This window comes from Phoxinus phoxinus (genome assembly GCF_949152265.1).
Source record: "Phoxinus phoxinus genome assembly, chromosome: 20".
In the NCBI taxonomy this organism is placed as follows: Eukaryota; Metazoa; Chordata; class Actinopteri; order Cypriniformes; family Leuciscidae; genus Phoxinus; species Phoxinus phoxinus.
In genome coordinates this window covers 2,603,227-2,624,995 of record NC_136895.1, presented here as the reverse complement: position 1 = coordinate 2,624,995, position 21,769 = coordinate 2,603,227, and positions in this window count along the sequence as shown.

Genomic DNA, 21,769 nt, shown 5'->3' with positions numbered 1-21,769 from the left:
TCTATGAGTTTATATCGCTTAAAACCTTTTGAGGACCCATTGACCAGATGTACTACTTCCTGAAAAAGTCTATAATCAATAATAGAGAGTTCAAGATCAATCACGCTTCTATAAGTTCAATAGGTCAGATTTGGACTTTTAAAGTGCTTTTGAAGCATCAGAAGGAGTCTATAAGTAGAAAGTTCAAGATCGAGGACTCTTTGGCCAGTAATATTTTCAGTAGGTCGATTCTGGTATGGAAAGTTCAAGTTCATGGACTCTTGGACCTGTCTTGCTACTATAACATCGCAAGAAGTCAATCTGGATATATGGAAGTTAAAGTTCAAGAACTCTTAAGTCAGAAATATGTTCATCTGTTCAAAAAGGGACCTCTGTAGTACCGATTTAACATCAAATTGATCGCAAGTTTATATCGCTTAAAACCTTTTGAGGACCCTTTGACCAGAAATAAGTTCAATAGGTCAGATATGAACTTCTATACGGCTTATGGAGCATCAGGAGGAGTCTATATAGAAAGTTCAAGATTGAGGACTCTTTGGCCAGAAATATATTCCTTGGGTCAATTATGGACTTCTTTATGGGTGACATAACCTTAAAAGGAGTCAACGAGTATGTATAGAAAGTTCAAGTTCAAGATCTCTTTGGCCAATAATATTTTCAGTAGGTCGATTCTGGTGTGGAAAGTTCAAGTTCATGGACTCTTGGACCAGAAATATATTCCTTGGGTCAAATATGGACTTCTTTATGGCTGACATAACCTCAAAAGGAGTCAACGAGTATGTATAGAAAGTTCAAGTTCATAGACTCATATGCCAGAAATATGTTCAGTAGTTCAAAAAGGGGCCTCTGTATTACTGATTTAACATCAGAATAAGTCTATGAGTTTATATCGCTTAAAACCTTTTGAGGACCCATTGACCACAAATAAGTTCAATAGGTCAGATTTGGACTTTTAAAGGGCTTATGAAGCATCAGAAGGAGTCTATAAGTAGAAAGTTCAAGATCGAGGACTCTTTGGCCAGTAATATTTTCAGTAGGATGATTCTGGTATGGAAAGTTCAAGTTCATGGACTCTTGGACCAGAAATATGTTCAACAGTGAAATATGGACAATTGTCTGGCTGATGTACTACTACCTGAAAGAGTCGATAATCATTAATAGAGAGTTCAAGATCAATAACGCTTCAGTCAGAAATATGTTCAATAAGTCAAATCTGAAATACTGCATGGCTGAAGAAACATCAGAATCTAGAGTCTATGAGTGTGTTTTGATTGTTCAAGATCGAGGACTCTTTTGCCAGAAAAATGTTCAGTAGGTAATTTATGGGCTGCTGTGTGGCTGATGAATCATCATAAGGAGTCTATGAGCATGTATAAAAAGTTCAAAATCGAGAACTGTTTTACCAGAAATATTTTCAGCGGGTCAATTATAGCCTGTCTTGCTACTATAACATCACAAGAAGTCAATCTGTATATATGGAAGTTAAAGTTCAAGAACTCTTAAGTCAGAAATATGTTCATCTGTTCAAAAAGGGACCTCTGTAGTACCGATTTAACATCAAATTGATCGCAAGTTTATATCGCTTAAAACCTTTTGAGGACCCTTTGACTAGAAATAAGGCTTATGGAGCATCAGGAGGAGTCTATATAGAAAGTTCAAGATTGAGGACTTTTTGGCCAGAAATAAATTCCTTGGGTCAAATATGGACTTCTTTATGGCTGACGTAATCTCAAAAGGAGTCAACGAGTATGTATAGAAAGTTCAAGTTCAAGAACTCTTAGGCCAGAAATATGTTCAGTAGTTTAAAAAGGGGCCTCTGTATTACTGATTTAACATCAGAATAAGTCTATGAGTTTATATCGCTTAAAACCTTTTGAGGACCCATTGACCAGATGTACTACTACCTGAAAAAGTCTAATCATTAATAGAGAGATCAAGATCAATCACGCTTCTATAAGTTCAATAGGTCAGATTTGGACTTTTAAAGTGCTTATGAAGGATCAGAAGGAGTCTATAAGTAGAAAGTTCAAGATCGAGGACTCTTTGGCAAGTAATATTTTCAGTAGCTCGATTCTGGTATGGAAAGTTCAATATGGACTTCTATACGGCTTATGGAGCATCAGGAGGAGTCTATATAGAAAGTTCAAGATTGAGGACTCTTTGGCCAGAAATATATTCCTTGGGTCAATTATGGACTTCTTTATGGGTGACATAACCTTAAAAGGAGTCAACGAGTATTATCTGATTTAACATCAGAATAAGTCTATGAGTTTATATCGCTTAAAACCTTTTGAGGACCCATTGACCAGAAATAAGTTCAATAGGTCAGATTTGGACTTTTAAAGGGATTATGAAGCATCAGAAGGAGTCTATAAGTAGAAAGTTCAAGATCAAGGACTCTTTGGCCAGTAATATTTTCAGTAGGTCGATTCTGGTATGGAAAGTTAAAGTTCATGGACTCTTGGACCAGAAATATGTTCAATAGTGAAATATGGTCAATTGTCTGGCTGATGTACTACTACCTGAAAGAGTCTATAATCATTAATAGAGAGTTCAAGATCAATCTTGTCTTTATTTCTTCTTTATTCTTTATTCTTATTTCTTCTTATTTCAATCTTTATTTCAGTCAGAAATATGTTCAGTATGTCAAATCTGAAATACTGCATGGCAATGTCAATGAGTATGTATAGAAAGTTCAAAATCGAGGACTGTTTTACCAGAAATATTTTCAGTTATGGACTCCTGTCTGGCTAATATAACATCGCAAGAAGTCAATCTGTATATATTATAGTAAGTTAAAGTTCAAGAACTCTTAGGTCAGAAATATGTTCATCAGTTCAAAAAGGGGCCTCTGTATAACCGATTTAACATCAGAATGAGTCTATAAGTTTATCTCGCTTAAAACCTTTTGAGGACCCTTTGACCAGAAATAAGTTCAATAGGTCAGATATGAACTTCTATACGGCTTATGGAGCATCAGGAGGAGTCTATATAGAAAGTTCAAGATTGAGGACTCTTTGGCCAGAAATATATTCCTTGGGTCAATTTTGGACTTCTTTATTGCTGACATAACCTTAAAAGGAGTCAACGAGTATGTATAGAAATTTCAAGTTCAAGATCTCTTTGGCCAGTAATATTTTCAGTAGGTCGATTCTGGTATGGAAAGTTAAAGTTCATGGACTCTTGGACCAGAAATATGTTCAATAGTGAAATGTGGACAATTGTCTGGCTGATGTACTACTACCTGAAAGAGTCTATAATCATTAATAGAGAGTTCAAGATCAATCACACTTCAGTCAGAAATATATTCAGTATGTCAAATCTGAAATACTGCATGGCAATGTCAATGAGGATGTGTAGAAAGTTCAAAATCAAGGACTGTTTTACCAGAAATATTTTCAGTTATGGACTCCTGTCTGGCTAATATAACATCGCAAGAAGTCAGTCTGTATATATTATAGTAAGTTAAAGTTCATAAACTCTTAGGCCAGAAATATGTTCAGTAGTTCAAAAAGGGGCCTCTGTATTACTGATTTAACATCAGAATAAGTCTATGAGTTTATATCGCTTAAAACCTTTTGAGGACCCATTGACCACAAATAAGTTCAATAGGTCAGATTTGGACTTTTAAAGGGCTTATGAAGCATCAGAAGGAGTCTATAAGTAGAAAGTTCAAGATCAAGGACTCTTTGGCCAGTAATATTTTCAGAAGGTCGATTCTGGTATGGAAAGTACAAGTTCATGGACTCTTGGACCAGAAATATGTTCAATAGTGAAATATGGACAATTGTGTGGCTAATGTACTACTACCTGAAAAAGTCTATAATCATTAATAGAGAGTTCAAGATCAATCACGCTTCAGTCAGAAATATGTTCAATAAGTGAAATCTGAAATACTGCATGGCTGAAGAAACATCAGATTCTAGATTCTATGAGTGTGTTTTGATTGTTCAAGATCGAGGACTCTTTTGCCAGAAAAATTTTCAGTAGGTAATTTATGGGCTGCTGTGTGGCTGATGAATCATCATAAGGAGTCTATGAGCATGTATAAAAAGTTCAAAATCGAGGACTGTTTTACCAGAAATATTTTCAGCGGGTCAATTATCGCCTGTCTGGCTACTATAACATCGCAAGAAGTCAATCTGTATATATGGAAGTTAAAGTTCAAGAACTCTTAAGTCAGAAATATGTTCATCTGTTCAAAAAGGGACCTCTGTAGTACCAATTTAACATCAGAATGATCGCAAGTTTATATCGCTTAAAACCTTTTGAGGACCCTTTGACCAGAAATAAGTTCAATATGGACTTCTATACGGCTTATGGAGCATCAGGAGGAGTCTATATAGAAAGTTCAAGATTGAGGACTCTTTGGCCAGAAATATATTCCTTGGGTCAAATATGGACTTCTTTATGGCTGACGTAACCTCAAAAGGAGTCAACGAGTATGTATAGAAAGTTCAAGTTCAAGAACTCATAGGCCAGAAATATGTTCAGTAGTTTAAAAAGGGGCCTCTGTATTACTGATTTAACATCAGAATAAGTCTATGAGTTTATATCGCTTAAAACCTTTTGAGGACCCATTGACCAGATGTACTACTATCTGAAAAAGTCTATAATCATTCATAGAGAGTTCAAGATCAATCACGCTTCTATAAGTTCAATGGGTCAGATTTGGACTTTTAAAGGGCTTATGAAGCATCAGAAGGAGTCTATAAGTAGAAAGTTCAAGATCGAGGACTTTTTGGCCAGTAATATTTTCAGTAGGTCGATTCTGGTATGGAAAGTTCAAGTTCATGGACTCTTGGACCAGAAATATGTTCAATAGTGAAATATGGACAATTGTCTGGCTGATGTACTACTACCTGAAAAAGTCTATAATCATTAATAGAGAGTTCAAGATCAATCACGCTTCAGTCAGAAATATGTTCAATATGTCAAATCTGAAATACTGCATTGCACTGTCAATGAGTATGTATAGAAAGTTCAAGTTCATAGACTCTTAGGCCAGAAATTCAAGGTGTCTTGAAATATGTTCAAAATATAACATTTGAACTACTGTATGGCTGAAGATACATCGGAAGCAGTCAATGAGCATGTACAGAAAGTTCAAGATCATGGTCTCTTTGACCAGAATATGTTCAGTTGGTCAAATATGGACTTCTGTATGGCTAATGTATTATCAAGAGGAGTCCATATGCATTGAAAGTTAATGTTCAAAGACTCTTTGGACAAAAATATGTTGAGTAGTTCAGATATGGACTATGGACTTCTAAATGGCTTATGAAGCATCAGAAGGAGTCAGAACTCTTTTTCCAGTAATTAGTAGGTCAAAAATGTGTCAACTTTCTGCCTGATTTAATATTGAGAGAAGTCAGTTAGTAAGTTAATATTCAAGGTTTGTGGCCAGAAATATGTTCAGTTGGTAAAACATTTATGGCTGATATAACATCCGAACGAGTCAACAAGAATATTTAGAAAGTTCAAGTTCGAATACTCTTTGGCCAGAAATATGTTGAGTAGGTAAAAAATGGACCTCTGTATGCTTGATTTAACATCAGAAGTAGTCTGTGAGTGTATATATTTTAAAACCTTTTGAGGACCCATTGACCAGAAATATGTCAGATAAGGAATTCGAAATGGCTTATGAACCATCAGAAGGAGTCTATGAGTGTGTTTAGAAAGTTCAAGATCGAGAAATCTTTTTCCAGTAATATGTTCAGTAGTTGAAATATGGACTTCTCTGTGGCTGATTTAACATCAGAAGGAGTCTAAAAGTTTATAATAGTAAAAACATTTTGAGGACTGTTTGGCCAAAATAGTGTTCAATAGGTCAAATATGGACTGTATTTGAGTATATTTGAGTAAGTTAATATTCATGGTCTCTTGGCAGAAACATGTTTAGTAGGTCAAAAATTGAGTTTTGTATGGGTAATGTAACATCAGTAGGATTCTATAGCCTATGTCCTTCTGAGGTTTAAAACCAGGGTCCTCTGTCCAAAGAACTCTTTGGACAGAAGTATGTTCAGTAGGTCAAAGAGGGACCTCTGTATACCTGCTATGATACATATAACTATACAACAACAACTAACTTATTCATTTTTGCATTGACGGGAAATTGCATTAGCTTCTGCGTTACAAATAACATACCTCATGTGCAAGGAAAAGATAACACGATCTAATAATGATGCGTTCAATAATAATGTATTGTTATATCTAACTATATAATTTAGATCTTTTATGCAATGGAATGTTACTCCAAAAATGGTATCTCTTCAATGCACAATCGGAACGAGTTAGTTACTGTATGTATGCAATGCACTCATAGCTTATATGTTAATCTCTTTAATGGACATGGGAATGTTTTTTGTCAATACACAAAGTTAGATTGTTTGTGCAATGCAATTCAACAACATATGTTGTCTCTTTAATGCACATGGGAATGAGTTAGTTCTGGTATGCAATGAGTGGATTGTATTTTATTTTTCAATGCACAAAGTTAGATCGTTTGTGCAATGCAACAACAGATGTTAATTTCTTTAATTCAAGTGCATAGCTTATATTTTTCAATGCACAATTTTAGATCGTTTATTGCAACGCAAAGACACATATGTCATCTCCTTAATGCACATGGGAATGAGTTAGTTCTGGTATGCAATGAAACAAGTGCATAGCTTATATGTTATTTTTCAATGCGCAAAGTTAGATCGTTTGTACAATTGCAATGCAACAAACATATGTTATCCTTTAATGCACATGGGAATGAGTTAGTTCTGGTATGCAATGCAATGCAATGCAATGCAATGCAAGTGCATAGCTTATATTTTTCAATGCACAATTTTAGATCGTTCATTGCAATGCAAAAACACATATGTCATCTCTTTAATGCACATGGGAATGAGTTAGTTCTGGTATGCAATGCATTGCAATGCAAGTCCATAGCTTATATTTTTCAATGCACAATTTTAGATCGTTTATTGCAATGCAAAAACACATATGTCATCTATTTAATGCACATGGGAATGAGTTAGTTCTGGTATGCAATGCAATGCAATAAAATGCAATGCAATGCAATGCAATGCAATGCAAGTGCATAGCTTGTATTTTTCAATGCACAATTTTAGATCGTTTATTGCAATGCAAAAACACATATGTCATCTCTTTAATGCACATAGGAATTAGTTAGTTCTGGTATGCAATTACAATATGTTATTTTTCAATGTACAAAGTTTGATTGTTTGTGCAATTGAAATGCAACAAACATATGTCATCTCTTTAATGCACACGGGAATGAGTTAGTTCTGGTATGCAATGCAATGCAATGCAATAAAATGCAATGCAATAAAATGCAATGCAATGCAATGCAATGCAATGCAATGCAATGCAATAAAATGCAATGCAATGCAATGCAATGCAATGCAATAAAATGCAATGCAATGCAATAAAATGCAATGCAATGCAATAAAATGCAATGCAATGCAATGCAATAAAATGCAATGCAATGCAATGCAATGCAATGCAATGCATTGCAATTCAATGCAATGCAATGCAATGCAATAAAATGCAATGCAATGCAATGCAATGCAATGCAATGCAATGCAATGCAATGAAATGCAAGTGCATAACTTATATTTTTCAATTCACAATTTTAGATCGTTTATTGCAATGCAAAAACACATATGTCATCTCTTTAATGCACATGGGAATGAGTTAGTTCTGGTATGCAATGCTATGCAATGCAATAAAATGCAATGCAATGCAATGCAATGCAATGCAATAAAATGCAATGCAATGCAATGCAATGCAATGCAATAAAATGCAAGTGCATAACTTATATTTTTCAATTCACAATTTTAAATCGTTTATTGCAATGCAAAAACACATGTCATCTCTTTAATGCACATGGGAATGAGTTAGTTCTGCTATGCAATGCTATGCAATGCTATGCAATGCTATGCAATGCTATGCAATGCTATGCAATGCTATGCAATGCTATGCAATGCTATGCAATGCTATGCAATGCTATGCAATGCTATGCAATGCAATGCAATGCAATGCAATGCTATGCAATGCAATGCAATGCAATGCAATGCAATGCAATGCAATGCTATGCAATGCAATGCAATGCAATGCAATGCAATGCAATGCAATGCTATGCAATAAAATGCAATGCAATGCAATGCAATGCAATAAAATGCAATGCAATGCAATGCAATGCAATGCAATGCAATGCAATGCAATAAAATGCAATGCAATGCAATGCAATGCAATAAAATGCAATGCAATAAAATGCAATGCAATGCAATGCAATGCAAGTGCATAACTTATATTTTTCAATTCACAATTTTAGATCGTTTATTGCAATGCAAAAACACATATGTCATCTCTTTAATGCACATGGGAATGAGTTAGTTCTGGTATGCAATGCTATGCAATGCTATGCAATGCAATGTTATGCAATGCAATGCTATGCAATGCAATGCAATGCAATGCAATGCAATGCAATGCAATGCAAGTGCATAGCTTATATTTTTCAATGCACAATTTTAGATCGTTTAATGCAATGCAAAAACACAAATGTAATCTCTTTAATGCACATGGGAATGAGTTAGTTCTGGTATGCAATGCAATGCAATAAAATGCAATGCAATGCAATACAATGCAAGTGCATAGCATATTTTTCAATGCACAATTTTAGATCATTTATTGCAATGCAAAACCACATATGTCATCTCTTTAATGCACATGGGAATGAGTTAGTTCTGGTATGCAATGAAACAAGTGCATAGTTAATATGATATCTTTCAATACACAAAATTAGATCGTTTGTGCAATTGCAATGCAACAAACATATGTTATCCTTTAATGTACATGGGAATGAGTTAGTTCTCCTATGCAATGCAACAACATATGTTATCTCTTTAATGCACATGGGATTGAGTTAGTTCTGGTATGCAATGCAATGCAATGCTATGCAATGCTATGCAATACAATGCGATGCAATGCGATGCAATGCGATGCAATGCGATGCAATGCAATGCGATGCAATGCGATGCAATGCGATGCAATGCAATGCAATGCTATGCAATCCTATGCAATGCAATGCTATGCAATGCAATGCAATGCAATGCAATGCAATGCAATGCAATGCAATGCAATAAAATGCAATGCAATGCAATGCAATGCAATGCAATGCAATGCAAGTGCATAGCTTACATTTTTCAATGCACAATTTTAGATCGTTTATTGCAATGCAAAAACACATATGTCATCTCTTTAATGCACATGGGAATGAGTTAGTTCTGATGCAATGCAATGCAATGCAATGCAATGCAATAAAATGCAATGCAAGTGCATAGCTTATATTTTTCAATGCACAATTTTAGATCGTTTATTGCAATGCAAAAACACAAATGTCATCTCTTTAATGCACATGGGAATGAGTTAGTTCTGGTATGCAATGCAATGCAATAAAATGCAATGCAATGCAATACAATGCAAGTGCATAGCATATTTTTCAATGCACAATTTTAGATCATTTATTGCAATGCAAAACCACATATGTCATCTCTTTAATGCACATGGGAATGAGTTAGTTCTGGTATGCAATGAAACAAGTGCATAGTTAATATGATATCTTTCAATACACAAAATTAGATCGTTTGTGCAATTGCAATGCAACAAACATATGTTATCCATTAATGTACATGGGAATGAGTTAGTTCTCCTATGCAATGCAACAACATATGTTATCTCTTTAATGCACATGGGATTGAGTTAGTTCTGGTATGCAATGCAATGCAAGTGCATAGCTTATATTTTTAAATGCACAATTTTAGATCGTTTATTGCAATGCAAATGCAACAAACATGTTATCCTTTAATGCACATGGGAACGAGTAAGTTCTGGTATGCAATGCAATGCAATGCAATGCAATAAAATGCAATGCAATGCAATGCAATGCAATGCAAGTGCATAGCTTATATTTTTCAATGCACAATTTTAGATCGTTTATTGCAATGCAAAAACACATGTCATCTCTTTAATGCACATGGGAATGAGTTAGTTCTGGTATGCAATGCAATGCAATAAAATGCAATGCAATGCAAGTCCACAGCTTATATTTTTCAATGCACAATTTTAGATCGTTAATTGCAATGCAAATACACATATGTCATCTCTTGAATGCACATGGGAATGAGTTAGTTCTGGTATGCAATGAAACAAGTGCATAACATATGTTATTTTTCAATGCACAAAGTTAGATCGTTTGTGCAATTGCAATGCAACAAACATATGTTATCCTTTAATGCACATGTGAATGAGTTAGTTCTGGTATGCAATGCAACAAATGGATAGCTTGTATGTAATTTTTTAATGCACAAAGTTAGATCGTTTGTGCAATGCAATGCAACAACACATGTTATCTATTTAATGAACATGGGAATGAGTTAGTTCTGGTATGCAATGAAACAAGTGCATAACATATGTTATTTTTCAATGCACAAAGTTAGATCGTTTGTGCAATTGCAATGCAACAAACATATGTTATCCTTTAATGCACATGTGAATGAGTTAGTTCTGGTATGCAATGCAACAAATGGATAGCTTGTATGTAATTTTTTAATGCACAAAGTTAGATCGTTTGTGCAATGCAATGCAACAACACATGTTATCTATTTAATGAACATGGGAATGAGTTAGTTCTGGTATGCAATGCAATGCAACAAGTTTATAGCGTATAAGTAATTTTTCAAGGCACAACGTTAGATCGTCTGTGAAATGCAATGCAACAGCGTACAGTTTATCTCCTCAGAGCACAACGCAATGAGTATGTTATCTCTTTAATGCACATGGGAATGAGTTAGTTTGGTATGCAAGGCAATGCAACAAGTGCAAAGCTTATACGTCAGCCATACAGATGTCCATATTTGACCCAAGGAAAATCTTTCTTGCCAAAGAGTCCTCGATAGACTCCTTTTAATGTTAAATCAGCCATGCAGAAGTCCATATTTGACCTACTGGACATATTGCTGGAAAAAGCCTCCTCAATCTTGAACCTTCTCTACATACTCATAGACTACTACTACTTATTTCTGGTCAAAGTTTCTACAAAAGTTCTTAAACTAAATAAACGAATAGACTCTTTCTGATGTTAAATCAGCTTTACAGAGCTTCCTTTATGAACTGCTGAAAATTTTGTTGACCAAAGTGTCTTTGAACTTTCTCCACAATATAACTTTCTATACATGTTGACTCCTTTTGATGTTCAATCTTGAACATTAGCCATACAATAGTTCATATTTGACCTACTGAACATATTTCTGACCAGAGACCTTGAACATTAACTTACTATGAATACTTCTCGTACTATAAAGACTTCTCGTGATGTTTTACCAGCCAGACAGTAGTCCATATTTGATCGATTGAACATATGTTTGGCCAAAGACTCCTCAAAATGTTTTTTACTATTGTCCATATTTGACATTCTGAATTTTTTTCTGGCCAAAGGTACTCGATCTTGGACTATCTATACATACTCATAGACTCCTTCTGATGCTTCATAAGCCATTTAGATGTCAATATCTGAACTATTGAACTTATTTCTGCTCAAAGGGTTCTCAAAAGTTTATAAACTATATAAAGTTATAGACTCATTCTGATGATAAATCATCAGGTCCCCTTTTTGACCTAATGAACATCTGGCCAAAGAGTTCTTGAACATTATCTTGCTATACATACAGATTGACTTCTTGCGATGTTATATTAGCCAGAGAGGAGTCCATAACTGAAAATATTTCTGGTAAAACAGTCCTCGATCTTGGACTTTCTATACATATTCATAGACTCCTTCTGATGCTTCATAAGCCATATAGATGTCAATATCTGACCTATCGAATTTATTTCTGGTCAAAGGGTCCTCAAGAGGTTTTAAACTAAATAAACTTTCAGACTCCTTCTGATGATAAATCAGCTATACAGTGGTCCCTTTTTGACATAATGAACATATTTCTGGCCAAAGAGTTCTTGAACATTATCTTACTATACATACAGATTGACTTTTTGCGATGTTATATTAACCATCCAGTAGTCCATTTTTGCATTCATACATTCTTGCAGACTCCTTTTGATGTTACATCCGCCATACAAAAGTAATTTGTTGACCAACTTAACATATTTCTTGCCAGAGTCCTTGAACATTATCTTACTATACATACAGATTGACTTCTTGTTATGTTATATTAACCAGCCAGTAGTCCATATTTGACCCAAGGAAAATATTTCTGGTAAAACAGTCCTCGATCTTGGACTTTCTATACATATTCATAGACTCCTTCTGATGCTTCATAAGCCATATAGATGTCAATATCTGACCTATCGAATTTATTTCTGGTCAAAGGGTCCTCAAGAGGTTTTAAACTAAATAAACTTATAGACTCCTTCTGATGATAAATCAGCTATACAGTGGTCCCTTTTTGACATAATGAACATATTTCTGGCCAAAGAGTTCTTGAACATTATCTTACTATACATACAGATTGACTTTTTGCGATGTTATATTAACCATCCAGTAGTCCATTTTTGACCTACTCAACTTATTTCTGGCCCTAGAGTACTCAATTATTGAAATTTGTATACATTCTTGCAGACTCCTTTTGATGTTACATCCGCCATACAAAAGTAATTTTTTGACCAACTTAACATATTTCTTGCCAGAATCCTTGAACATTATCTCACTATACATACAGACTGACTTCTCGTAATGTTATATCAGGCATAGAGTAGTCCAAATTTGACCGATTGAAACATTTTTAGTCCAAAGAATTTTCTTTACTATTATAAACTTATCAACTCCTTCTAATGTTACATTTTTAACATTAACTTTCTATACTTATAGACTCCTTTTGACCTGCTGAACACATTTCTGGCCAAAGATTAACTTACCATAAATTCAGATCAGCCAGACGCCAGTCAAAATTTTAACTACTAAAAATATTTCTGGCCAAGGAGTACTCGAAACTTTAACTTTCTACACATACTTGTTGACTCCTGATGTAAAGCCATACTGAAGTTCATATTTGACCCAACGAACATTTTTCTGGCCAATGAATCCTCGATCTCAAACTTTCTATACAAGACCCCTTTTGATGCTTTATAAGCCATATAGATGTTCTTATTGAAGTCCATATCTGACTGATTAAACATATTTCTGGTCAAAGGGTCCTCAAATGCTTTTAAATTATATACGCTGTGAGACTCCTTCTGATGATAAATCAGGCAGACAGAATTCCATATTTGACCTACTGCAGATTTGACCTAATTTGATATTACTGAGATTTTTATTGTGTTTACAGGGGCAATGCACATTAATAAACATAAATGTAAATGTGCCAGAATTAGCCTAAAAGGCTATTTTACATCTGTAGACCCTTGACAGAATGTTAAGAAAAAGTCACCCTAAAAACAGACAAAACATCACACATATACACATCATATGACCATATATACATATACACATAAATACACACATATATACGCATATACATATATCAGCCTGAAAAATTTAATATTTGGCCTACTTAACATTTTTCTGGCCAAAGAATACTCGAAACTTGAAATTTCTATACATACTCATTGACTTCTTCTTATGTTATATCAGCCATACAGAAGTCCACTGTTGGCCCAAAGAACATATTTCTGGCCAGAGTTCTCAATCTTGAACTTTCTCAATCTGAACTTTCATAGACTCTTTCTGATTCGTCATAAGCCATATAGGTGTCCATATCTGGCGAATTGAAAATGTTTTTGGCAAAAAGGGTCCTCACAAGTTAGCTAACTGAATACTGATAGACTTATTCTGATGATAAATCACTTAAATCACTATGTGACCCTCTGAATGTATTTTTAGCCAAAGAACCATAGAACATTAACTTCATATACATATTGATTCAAGAGTCAAAATTTGACCTCTGTATGGCTGATTTATTATCAGAAGGAGTCTATGATTTTACATAGTTTAAAAACGTTTAAGGAACCTTTGACCAGAAATAATAACAGGCCATTTATGGACATATATATGGCTTATGAAAAATCAGAAGGAGACTATGAGTATGTATAGAAAGTTCAAGATTGAGGACACATTGGCCAGAAAAATTTTCCTTGGGTCAATTATGGACTTCTGTATAGCTGACCTAACATCAGATGGAGTCACAGAGTATGTATAAAAAAGGTCAAGTTTCGAGTACTCTTTGGCAAGAAACATTTTCAGTAGGTCAAATATGAATATGTAGTAAGTTAATGTTCAAAAAATCTTAGGCCAGAAATATGTCCAGTAGTTCAAAAAGGGGCCTCTGTCTGGCTGATTTAACATCAGAAGGAGTCTATGAGTTTAAATAGTTTAAAACCATTTGAGGACCCATTGACCAGAAATGACTCTTTGGCCAGTAATATTGTCAGTAGGTCGATTCTGGTATGGAAAGGACAAGTTCATGGACTCTTGGACCAGAAATATGTTCAATAGTGAAATATGGACAATTGTCTGGCTGATGTACTACTAACTGAAAGAGTCTATAATCATTAATAGAGAGTTCAAGATCAATCACGCTTCAGTCAGAAATATGTTCAATATGTCAAATCTGAAATACTGCATAGCAATGTCAATGAGTATGTATAGAAAGTTCAAAATCGAGGACTGTTTTACCAGAAATATTTTCAGTTATGGACTCCTGTCTGGCTAATATAACATCGCAAGAAGTCAATCTGTATATATTATAGTAAGTTAAAGTTCAAGAACTCTTAGGTCTGAAATATGTTCATCAGTTCAAAAAGGGGCCTCTGTATAACCGATTTAACCTCAGAATGAGTCTATAAGTTTATCTCGCTTAAAACCTTTTGAGGAACCTTTGACCAGAAATAAATTCAATAGGTCAGATATGGACTTCTATATGCCTTATGGAGCATCAGGAGGAGTCTATATATAAAGTTCAAGATTGAGGACTCTTTGGCCAGAAATATATTCCTTGGGTCAAATATGGACTTCTTTATGGCTGACATAACCTTAAAAGGAGTCAACGAGTATGTATAGAAAGTTCAAGTTCAAGATCTCTTGGCCAATAATATTTTCAGTAGGTCGATTCTGGTATGGAAAGTTCAAGTTCATGGACTCTTGGACCAGAAATATATTCCTTGGGTCAAATATGGACTTCTTTATTAACCTCAAAAGGAGTCAACGAGTATGTATAGAAAGTTCAAGTTCATAGACTCTTATGCCAGAAATATGTTCAGTAGTTCAAAAAGGGGCCTCTGTATTACTGATTTAACATCAGAATAAGTCTATGAGTTTATATCGCTTAAAACCTTTTGAGGACCCATTGACCACAAATAAGTTCAATAGGTCAGATTGGGACTTTTAAAGGGCTTATGAAGCATCAGAAGGAGTCTATAAGTAGAAAGTTCAAGATCGAGGACTCTTTGGCCTAAATTTTTTCAGTAGGTCGATTCTGGTATGGAAAGTTCAAGTACATGGACTCTTGGACCAGAAATATGTTCAATAGTGAAATATGGACAATTGTCTGGCTGATGTACTACTACCTGAAAGAGTCTATAATCATTAATAGAGAGTTCAAGATCAATCACGCTTCAGTCAGAAATATGTTCAATAAGTGAAATCTGAAATACTGCATGGCTGAAGAAACATCAGATTCTAGAGTCTATGAGTGTGTTTTGATTGTTCAAGATCGAGGACTCTTTTGCTAGAAAAATGTTCAGTAGATAATTTATGGGCTGCTGTGTGGCTGATGAATCATCATAAGGAGTCTATGAGCATGTATAAAAAGTTCAAAATCGAGGACTGTTTTACCAGAAATTTTTTCAGCGGGTAAATTATAGCCTGTCTGGCTACTATAACATCGCAAGAAGTCAATCTGTATATATGGAAGTTAAAGTTCAAGAACTCTTAAGTCAGAAATATGTTCATCTGTTCAAAAAGGGACCTCTGTATTACCGATTTAACATCAGAATGATCGCAAGCTTATATCGCTTAAAACCTTTTGAGGACGCTTTGATCAGATGTACTACTACCTGAAAAAGTCTATAATCATTAATAGAGAGTTCAAGATCAATCACGCTTCTATAAGTTCAATAGGTCAGATTTGGACTTTTAAAGTGCTTATGAAGCATCAGAAGGAGTCTATAAGTAGAAAGTTCAAGATCGAGGACTCTTTGGCCAGTAATATTTTCAGTAGGTCGATTCTGGTATGGAAAGTTCAAGTTCATGGACTCTTGGACCAGAAATATGTTCAATAGTTAAATATGGACAATTGTCTGGCTGATGTACTACTACCTGAAAGAGTTGATAATCATTAATAGAGAGTTTAAGATCAATCACGCTTCAGTCAGAAATATGTACAATAAGTCAAATCTGAAATACTGCAGGGCTGAAGAAACATCAGAATCTAGAGTCTATGAGTGTGTTTTGATTGTTCAAGATCGAGGACTCTTTTGCCAGAAAAATGTTCAGTAGGTAATCTATGGGCTGCTGTGTGGCTGATGAATCATCATAAGGAGTCTATGAGCATGTATAAAAAGTTCAAAATCGAGAACTGTTTTACCAGAAATATTTTCAGCGGGTCAATTATAGCCTGTCTTGCTACTATAACATCACAAGAAGTCAATCTGGATATATGGAAGTTAAAGTTCAAGAACTCTTAAGTCAGAAATATGTTCATCTGTTCAAAAAGGGACCTCTGTAGTACCGATTTAACATCAAATTGATCGCAAGTTTATATCGCTTAAAACCTTTTGAGGACCCTTTGACCAGAAATAAGTTCAATAGGTCAGATATGAACTTCTATACGGCTTATGGAGCATCAGGAGGAGTCTATATAGAAAGTTCAAGATTGAGGACTCTTTGGCCAGAAATATATTCCTTGGGTCAATTATGGACTTCTTTATGGGTGACATAACCTTAAAAGGAGTCAACGAGTATGTATAGAAAGTTCAAGTTCAAGATCTCTTTGGCCAATAATATTTTCAGTAGGTCGATTCTGGTATGGAAAGTTCAAGTTCATGGACTCTTGGACCAGAAATATATTCCTTGGGTCAAATATGGACTTCTTTATGGCTGACATAACCTCAAAAGGAGTCAACGAGTATGTATAGAAAGTTCAAGTTCATAGACTCTTATGCCAGAAATATGTTCAGTTGTTCAAAAAGGGGCCTCTGTATTACTGATTTAACATCAGAATAAGTCTATGAGTTTATATCGCTTAAAACCTTTTGAGGACCCATTGACCACAAATAAGTTCAATAGGTCAGATTTGGACTTTTAAAGGGCTTATGAAGCATCAGAAGGAGTCTATAAGTAAAAAGTTCAAGATCGAGGACTCTTTGGCCAGTAATATTTTCAGTAGGTCGATTCTGGTATGGAAAGTTCAAGTTCATGGACTCTTGGACAAGAAATATGTTCAATAGTGAAATATGGACAATTGTCTGGCTGATGTACTACTACCTGAAAGAGTCTATAATCATTAATAGAGAGTTCAAGATCAATCACGCTTCAGTCAGAAATATGTTCAATAAGTCAAATCTGAAATACTGCATGGCTGAAGAAACATCAGATTCTAGAGTCTATGAGTGTGTTTTGATTGTTCAAGATCGAGGACTCTTTTGCTAGAAAAATGTTCAGTAGATAATTTATGGGCTGCTGTGTGGCTGATGAATCATCATAAGGAGTCTATGAGCATGTATAAAAAGTTCAAAATCGAGGACTGTTTTACCAGAAATTTTTTCAGCGGGTAAATTATAGCCTGTCTGGCTACTATAACATCGCAAGAAGTCAATCTGTATATATGGAAGTTAAAGTTCAAGAACTCTTAAGTCAGAAATATGTTCATCTGTTCAAAAAGGGACCTCTGTATTACCGATTTAACATCAGAATGATCGCAAGCTTATATCGCTTAAAACCTTTTGAGGACCCTTTGATCAGAAATAAGTTCAATATGGACTTCTATACGGCTTATGGAGCATCAGGAGGAGTCTATATAGAAAAATCAAGATTGAAGACTCTTTGGCCAGAAATATATTCCTTGGGTCAATTATGGACTTCTTTATGGCTAACATAACCTCAAAAGGAGTCAACAAGTATGTATAGAAAGTTCAAGAACTCTTAGGCCAGAAATATGTTCAGTAGTTAGAAAAGGGGCCTCTTTATTACTGATTTCACATCAGAATAAGTCTATGAGTTTATATCGCTTAAAACCTTTTGAGGACCCATTGACCAGAAATAAGTTCAATAGGTCAGATTTGGAATTTTAAAGGGCTTATGAAGCATCAGAAGGAGTCTATAAGTAGAAAGTTCAAGATCAAGGACTCTTTGGCCAGTAATATTTTCAGTAGGTCGATTCTGGTATGGAAAGGTCAAGTTCATGGACTCTTGGACCAGAAATATGTTCAATAATGAAATATGGACAATTGTCTGGCTGATGTACTACTACCTGAAAGAGTCTATAATCATTAATAGAGAGTTCAAGATCAATCACGCTTCAGTCAGAAATATGTTCAATATGTCAAATCTGAAATATTGCATGGCAATGTCAATGAGTATGTATAGAAAGTTCAAAATCGAGGACTGTTTTACCAGAAATATTTTCAGTTATGGACTCCTCTCTGGCTAATATAACATCGCAAGAAGTCAATCAGTATATATTATAGTAAGTTAAAGTTCAAGAACTCTTAGGTCAGAAATATGTTCATCAGTTCAAAAAGGGGCCTCTGTATAACCGATTTAACATCAGAATTAGTCTATAAGTTTATATCGCTTCAAACCTTTAGAGGACCCTTTGACCAGAAATATGTTCAATAGGTCAGATATGGACTTCTATATGGCTTATGGAACATCAGGAGGAGTCTATATATAAAGTTCAAGATTGAGGACTCTTTGGCCAGAAATATATCCCTTGGGTCAAATATGGACTTCTTTATGGCTGACATTACCTCACAAGGAGTCAATGAGAATGTATAGAAAGTTCAAGTTCAAGAACTATTAGGCCAGAAATATGTTCATCAGTTCAAAAAGGGGCCTCTGTATAACCGATTTAACATCAGAATGAGTCTATAAGTTTATCTCGCTTAAAACCTTTTGAGGACCCTTTGACCAGAAATAAGTTCAATAGGTCAGATATGAACTTCTATACGGCTTATGGAACATCAGGAGGAGTCTATATATAAAGTTCAAGATTGAGGACTCTTTGGCCAGAAATATATTCCTTGGGTCAAATATGGACTTCTTTATCTGACATAACCTCAAAAGGAGTCAACGAGTATGTATAGAAAGTTCAAGTTCATAAACTCTTAGGCCAGAAATATGTTCAGTAGTTCAAAAAGGGGCCTCTGTATTACTGATTTAACATCAGAATAAGTCTATGAGTTTATATCGCTTAAAATCTTTTGAGGACCCATTGACCAGAAATAAGTTCAATAGGTCAGATTTGGACTTTTAAAGGGATTATGAAGCATCAGAAGGAGTCTATAAGTAGAAAGTTCAAGATCAAGGACTCTTTGGCCAGTAATATTTTCAGTAGGTCGATTCTGGTATGGAAAGTTAAAGTTCATGGACTCTTGGACCAGAAATATGTTCAATAGTGAAATATGGACAATTGTCTGGCTGATGTACTACTACCTGAAAGAGTCTATAATCATTAATAGAGAGTTCAAGATCAATCTTGTCTTTATTTCTTCTTTATTCTTTATTCTTATTTCAATCTTTATTTCAGTCAGAAATATGTTCAGTATGTCAAATCTGAAATACTGCATGGCAATGTCAATGAGTATGTATAGAAAGTTCAAAATCGAGGACTGTTTTACCAGAAATATTTTCAGTTATGGACTCCTGTCTGGCTAATATAACATCGCAAGAAGTCAATCTGTATATATTATAGTAAGTTAAAGTTCAAAAACTCTTAGGTCAGAAATATGTTCATCAGTTCAAAAAGGGGCCTCTGTATAACCGATTTAACATCAGAATGAGTCTATAAGTTTATCTCGCTTAAAACCTTTTGAGGACCCTTTGACCAGAAATAAGTTCAATAGGTCAGATATGAACTTCTATACGGCTTATGGAGCATCAGGAGGAGTCTATATAGAAAGTTCAAGATTGAGGACTCTTTGGCCAGAAATATATTCCTTGGGTCAATTTTGGACTTCTTTATTGCTGACATAACCTTAAAAGGAGTCAACGAGTATGTATAGAAAGTTCAAGTTCAAGATCTCTTTGGCCAGTAATATTTTCAGTAGGTCGATTCTGGTATGGAAAGTTAAAGTTCATGGACTCTTGGACCAGAAATATGTTCAATAGTGAAATGTGGACAATTGTCTGGCTGATGTACTACTACCTGAAAGAGTCTATAATCATTAATAGAGAGTTCAAGATCAATCACGCTTCAGTCAGAAATATATTCAGTATGTCAAATCTGAAATACTGCATGGCAATGTCAATGAGGATGTATAGAAAGTTCAAAATCAAGGACTGTTTTACCAGAAATATTTTCAGTTATGGACTCCTGTCTGGCTAATATAACATCGCAAGAAGTCAATCTGTATATATTATAGTAAGTTAAAGTTCATAAACTCTTAGGCCAGAAATATGTTCAGTAGTTCAAAAAGGGGCCTCTGTATTACTGATTTAACATCAGAATAAGTCTATGAGTTTATATCGCTTAAAACCTTTTGAGGACCCATTGACCAGAAATAAGTTCAATAGGTCAGATTTGGACTTTTATAGGGCTTATGAAGCATCAGAAGGAGTCTATAAGTAGAAAGTTCAAGATCAAGGACTCTTTGGCCAGTAATATTTTCAGAAGGTCGATTCTGGTATGGAAAGTACAAGTTCATGGACTCTTGGACCAGAAATATGTTCAATAGTGAAATATGGACAATTGTCTGGCTAATGTACTACTACCTGAAAAAGTCTATAATCATTAATAGAGAGTTCAAGATCAATCACGCTTCAGTCAGAAATATGTTCAATAAGTCAAATCTGAAATACTGCATGGCTGAAGAAACATCAGATTCTAGATTCTATGAGTGTGTTTTGATTGTTCAAGATCGAGGACTCTTTTGCCAGAAAAATTTTCAGTAGGTAATTTATGGGCTGCTGTGTGGCTGATGAATCATCATAAGGAGTCTATGAGCAGGGGTGCACATAACTGGTACGCAGGTACGCATACGCGACAAAAATCAGGAATGCGTAATGCCACTTGTGTTACTACGCGCCTTTGCGTACTTTAAGGGTAACTGTCGCCAAAATGCAACCTAGGCAGTGTTAATATAATTTTTTCACAGACGAAAACTAAATAAAACCCCGTTTTAAATGACGACCACGTCAACGAATAAAAACTAGACGGGAATTAGAGAGGGACGATTGGGGAAGAGATCCAGTCAGAACTGATTTGCGTTTGTGGAAGATGCGCACATTTGAATTGTAATGTGCTGATCTACCCGGCGGCTCACGAGTTGGCATACGCTTGATGCATGTCTCAAATCGTTAAAAAATGTAAACGTCTGGGATAAAGAGAAGAGCAGATATGGATAGATCTGAATAAGAGTGACGACGAGAGCTTTATTCGGTATGTTTTTCTGTGCGAACACACACAGAGACACACACACGCGCGAGCGCGCGCGACCAGAAGCGTGCAGTTCTGCAGACAGCGCGCTGCACGCAAGGACTGAATTGAGCTCTCTTTCGCGTTTGAATGGACAAATACACACAACATTA